At 38.5% G+C, this 5,709-nt stretch overlaps 1 non-coding gene across 1 annotated transcript; it reads left to right on the top strand.

The window, feature by feature from the left end:
• Window positions 1–2,079: 2,079 nt before the first annotated feature.
• On the top strand, window positions 2,080–2,185 carry LOC146955056 (small nucleolar RNA R71). The gene has a single exon (XR_015025264.1). It is a non-coding gene; the product is annotated as a small nucleolar RNA R71 (small nucleolar RNA).
• Window positions 2,186–5,709: the final 3,524 nt, after the last annotated feature.

The following is a 5,709-nucleotide window of genomic DNA, read 5'->3' as shown; positions in this document are numbered from 1 at the left end:
CTTAGATCCACAGCTTCACCAACAGGCTTGTTTCTTTCCAACCCTTCGTCACAATTCCTCCTAATTCTTTCTAAAGTATCAGAGAGAATTGAAAGCATACACCATTGAAAAGCAGCCGGCCCATTACGCATCCCACAGGGAATCCTCTTATAAGCAAATTTACCACCTAGACCAGTGGTAGTAGTTTTTATTTCATTATTACCAGTTGTCAATCCCCCATACTTGTTGTCACGGATGTCTCCTGATGATTGTTGTTGCATCTGTTCTTTGCTTACTTCCAGTTGCTTAACACCCTTTATCATTTCAACATCTTCAATCACTTCTTGTCTATCTATAGATTCCACACTCTCCACCTCCGTAGATTGAATAGGTTGAGATTCAAAGGATTTATCTTCGACTGTTTCTTCCACAACGTCAATCCGGTAACACTTGTGGTTATCATCTTGGTTCTTCATTGCCTCAAAGATATTGAAAACTACCTGCTCCTTATGGAACCTCAACATTAACTCTCCACGTTCAACATCAATTAAAGCACGACCAGTTGCAAGGAAAGGTCTTCCTAGAATGAGTGGCATATCCTCATCTTCAGCCATATCTAAGATCACAAAATCTGCTGGAAATACCAAGTCATTAACCTTGACTAGCACATCTTCAAGTATACCGAAAGGATAAGAGATTGACCGATCAGCTAAAGTAATGGTCATTCTTGTTGGTTTTGGTTCCCCACACTTAAGCTTCTTCATCATTGAAAGAGGCATCAGATTGATACTTGCTCCCAAGTCACATAAAGCTCTTCCAATGTCTACCGGTCCAATTGAACAAGGGATAGTAAAAGCACCAGGATCCTTCAGCTTAGGTGGCAGCTTCTTTTGAAGAATAGCACTACAATTTTCAGAAAGTGCAATGTTCTCATCATCCTTAGGCTTCCTTCGTTTAGTCAACAAGTCTTTCATGAACTTAGCATATAACGGCATTTGATCGAGAGCTTCGCCGAAAGGAATATTCACCTGAAGTTGTGAGAAAAGTTGCATGAACTTCTTGAATTGGCCTTCATCCTTTTCTTTCTTCTTTGAAAGGTGAGGGTATGGAAGCTTCACATATGATGGAATAACCTGTGGTTTGTCTCCATCTTTCAAAATTTGACTCTTCGACTTCCTCAAGATTGAATCTTCATCAATTAACTTCTCACTTTTTTCTCCCTCTATTTTTTTCTTCCTTTCTTTTTCAACTACACCCTCATCATTATTTTCAACTACATCATTCTCCTCCACCTCAACTACTTCATCAACCTTCTTTGGAGCTTTTGGAACTAAAGGTGTCAAAACCTTTTTGCTCCTCAATTCAATAGCATTACAAGACTCATTCTTAGGGTTGTCTTTAGTGTTACCTGAGAATCCGCCTTTACTTTGTTCAGCCAATTGCTTAGCCAATTGCCCCAGTTGAGTTTCAAGCATCTTCCTAGAAGCTTCATTGTTCTTTCTTTCAGCTTCTTGACTCTTCTTCATCTCTTCAAAGTTGCCTTGAGTCATCTTCATGAAGTTCATCATAGTTTCCTCAAGAGCTGATGGCTTCCTTTGTTGTTGTTGAGGAGGAGTGAGCATCTGAGAGTTCAAAGCATTGTTATTTGAGTAGCTTAGATTTGGATGCTTATTAATTCCTGAATTGTAGTATTGATTCTGCCTTTGATAACCTCCCATGAAGTTAGCTTCTTCACTTGATCCTTCCGGAACGCATTCACCGTTGGGATGTTCTTCACCACATAGGTCACATTTGATTGCAGCCACTTGTTGTTGCTTGTGAGCCAAAGTGAAGCCTTGAAACTCCTTAGTTAGAGCTTCGATTTGTTTATTCATAGCTGCTTGGTTAGCAAGAATAGCAGTTTGTTCACTCACCCCAAACACTCCTCTTTCTTTCTTTTTAGCTTGATCACGATACTCATTGCCAGCCATGTTTTCAATTAGAGCTTGAACTTCATGATCAGTTTTGCTCTTGAGACTACCTCCCGCGGAAGCATCTAAGAACATTCTAGTGTTTGGTGTTACCCCCTCAGTGAAGATTTGGAGGTATTGTTTCTCGGTGAACTCATGATTAGGGCATCTCTTAAGAAGCAAATTGAATCGCTCCCAAGCATCATACAATGATTCACCTTCTCCTTGCTTGAAGTTAGAGATCTCCATCTTCTTTTCCCAATATTTTGACATAGGGAAATATTTCTCCAAGAACTTCAGCTCTAACTCTTCCCATGTTTGGACAGTCCCGTTCGGTATTGTTAGCAACAAATCTTTTGCTCTTCCCGTCAAGGTGAAAGGAAACAGCCTTAGCTTCTTTTGTGCTTCAGTTACGGTGGCTGGTTGCACACAAAACTCGCAGGTTTCAGCAAAGCGGCTCAAGTGTTCATGAGGACTCATAGCTTCAGTCCCATCGAATTGCTTGTCCCTCAAACCGTTGAGGACAGTTGTCTTGATGTCGAAAGCTACGGGGTTAGCTGGTTGAAAAGTGTGGGTCAGTTGACCGCGATGAGTGGCTAACCCGTAGTCTCCTAGCTTAGGTCTTGGTGGTACAACACCTTCTCCTTCCATAGTTGCAGATTTAGGAGAAGAGATCGTTTCAGATTCAGTTGAGAGTGGCTCCGGTATTTGATCTCGAACACCCGGTGGAACGGACTGAGCTAACCTTTGCGATCGGACAGCTTTCCGAAGTGCTCTACCAGTCCTTTCAATTTCCGGATCGTACTCTAAGTCGTCTGAGCTCTGTTTACCTCGCATAAACAGCAAAATACCTTAGTAGCACTGCACAACGCAAAGTAATCAAGTGAATATGAAAACAGAAAAATAAAAATTAAAAACAGAAAAGTAAATTGCAAAAACCCTAAATTATAACGTAATTGCCTTGTTGAAATAATTCAACAGTCCCCGGCAACGGCGCCAAAAACTTGATAGAATTCTGGCAAGTGCACCAAATACTATCGAAGTAGTAAAAATATCGATCCCACGAGGACTGTTTTTAACTTCAATAATTCAATTGCGTTATAAAAATAGGATGTATAAAAGTTTATTTTAGTTTGCCACTAGGCAGTAGATTTGGTTTGATTTTAAGAAATCAAATAAAAGAAATAGGTTTGATTAAGAAAATATGGAGAGAGATGAGATCAGGTCTTCGAATCCTCTATGTTTCCCCTAATTGGTTACTGCACCTATTGTTACTAATGATTTTCTAGTTTCACGATAGTTAACAAATTAGCCCTAATCAATCCCTTGAGTTAGGACCCTCTTCTTAAACTACAGCCCCTAATTCCTTAGGTGGTCTAATAATCCTTGAAGGTTTTATGAACGTTAACCTAATATCACTAACAAACGATTATCCATTCCTAGACTAACCATGTTTATTAGAACAATTCAATTAGGTCTAAGTCGAAAGCTATGGTCAGTAGTCATTCGATCTCACAAAATCATGTTTATATTTGATCAGGATATAAAAAGCAGTAAGAACAATTGAATTGAATAAAGACTAGAATTTCATTAATAAACAATAGAGTTTCACAGCAACATATAATCAATTAGGGTTACATAGGTTCATCTCCGACCTAATCTCTAAGAGATTTAGCTACTCATAATTGAGTTTACAAATAGCATAATCAATGAAAGAATTAAAACATACATAAACTGGGTTAGAGATGATGAAATCCTCTCCGCTGCAGCCTTCTGGGTGTTAAAATCGCACTTTCGTTCTCCAAAATCGTAACCCTTGTTCTTCAGATTGAGTGCAGTATTTATAGAAGTCATGGGCCTGACCCATCAAAATCGCGCCGCGCCTTGTATTATGGCGTGCCGCGATTTCCTCTTTACAGGAAGTGTGTGATTTTGCTTCAAAAATCGCAGCACGGCTTGAAATTGGCGTGGCGCGATTTCCTTCGAACAGACTTCAAATTTTAAGCTTTTTGCACTCCAGAACAATATAAATTGCATGAGAACTCTATCAAAATGTCACAATAAGTCCCTAATATTACGTAATGACAGGATGTCATCAATAATCTAGGGGAAATCAAGACATTTTGCAGAAAGCAACAAGCCATGGATCCAACGGACCTAAGTATCTCCTATTGATGCTTAAGGTGTTGGCTATGGATGGGATCTCCATAGAAGAGGCCTTTCCTATTTTCAAGGACCTATTTGATCGCCAACAACCAGCCCACTGCAAAAAAAGGCCATTATGAACGTCGAAGGTCCCTCTTTCTTGTAGGGACACTACTGGACAAGGTCAATTCTCCCATATTTAGACTACAAGTTTACTTGTACCTTGAACAAGACCTGCAAAGGGCGTGGGAGGAGACCCGACATCATCTTGCCATTTACAGGCTCATACGATGAATACTCGATGACAGAACTTGTCCTCTTCTACCGTTTCGACGTTGAGATCACCTGGTTCTTGGTCTAGATGCAGATAACTACTAGGTTTTATTTTATCTAAGGCCAAGAAGCCACTTTTGTAGTATGTATGTCGAAATTATTAAAAATGGTTTTGCAAATATTTGTCGAAAGCTAATTCTTCTAATTCTTCTGTCGAAAGCTACTTTTATCTTATCTAAGGCCAAGAAGCCACTTTTATCTACTGTCGAAAGCTAATTCTTCTATCTCATAAACACCATTTGAAAATATTTGTAAAATTTTAAATGGTCCTTCCCAACTTGGAGACCATTTGCCTAAGACTCTATCTTTTTTTATCCATAGGTAAAAGTACTTTCCAAAAAAACTCTCCAACAGTGAACGTTTTCGACTTAACCTTTTTGTTGTAAGTTTTTTCAACACGTTCTTTCTGTCTCAAAAGAACTTCTAAAGCCATCGACCTTCTTTCATCTACATCAACCATTTCATCCAACATCTTATTTCAATATTGGTCTGTTGGAATCTCCATTTGTTTTTGAACTTTGGCTGATTGTAAATAAATTTCCACTGGTAAAACTGCATCATGGCCAAAGGTTAATCAAAATGGTGTAGAATTTGTTGATTCCTTAGGAGATGTTCGACGTTTATGTCAATTTTTTGGTCTATGACTCACATGTTTCTTGATCAAATTAATAATGACCTTATTGACTGCTTCAACTTGACCATTTGCTTGAGCGTAATATGGTGTCGAAGTAAGCAACTTAAAACCTGTTTGAGAGGCAAACTCAACCATCCTTCGCCCAATAAACAGATCTGTGGTTATAGTTTCAGGAATTACAAACCTATAAAGAATATGATTTTGAATAAAACTAATTACAACCTCTTGATCAACATTAGATAAAGGAATGACTTCAATCCATTTATTGAATGATTATTCCAACTAAAATAAAACGATGACCTTTGGATGAAGAAGGGTGAATTTCACCAATTATATCTAATGACCAACCTCTAAATGGCCAATGTTTTATTATGGAGTGTAACTAACTTGCAGGCACATGTTGGATACCCGCATATTTTTGGCACTCTTGGCACCCTTTTGCAAACTCTATGTAGTCTTTTAACATTGATAGCCAAAACATTCCCTGTCGAAACAGTAACCATTTCGTTTTATGACCTGGTTGATGAGAACCACATGAACCACTATGCACACGATAAACATGTAACGCCCATATCTAAAAGTGTCTAGAATAATAAGTACGTGCGTTATAATAGGTATTGGATATATTAATTATACAATACAAAACAACATAAGTCAGAGATTCGGGTA

The sequence above is a fragment of the Medicago sativa genome, chromosome 1 (assembly GCF_051527215.1).
Source record: "Medicago sativa cultivar Bolivia chromosome 1, Bolivia_mono, whole genome shotgun sequence".
Lineage (NCBI taxonomy): Eukaryota > Viridiplantae > Streptophyta > Magnoliopsida > Fabales > Fabaceae > Medicago > Medicago sativa.
The sequence above is the reverse complement of the archived record's forward strand: the minus strand, read 5'-3'. Positions and strand labels throughout refer to the sequence as shown.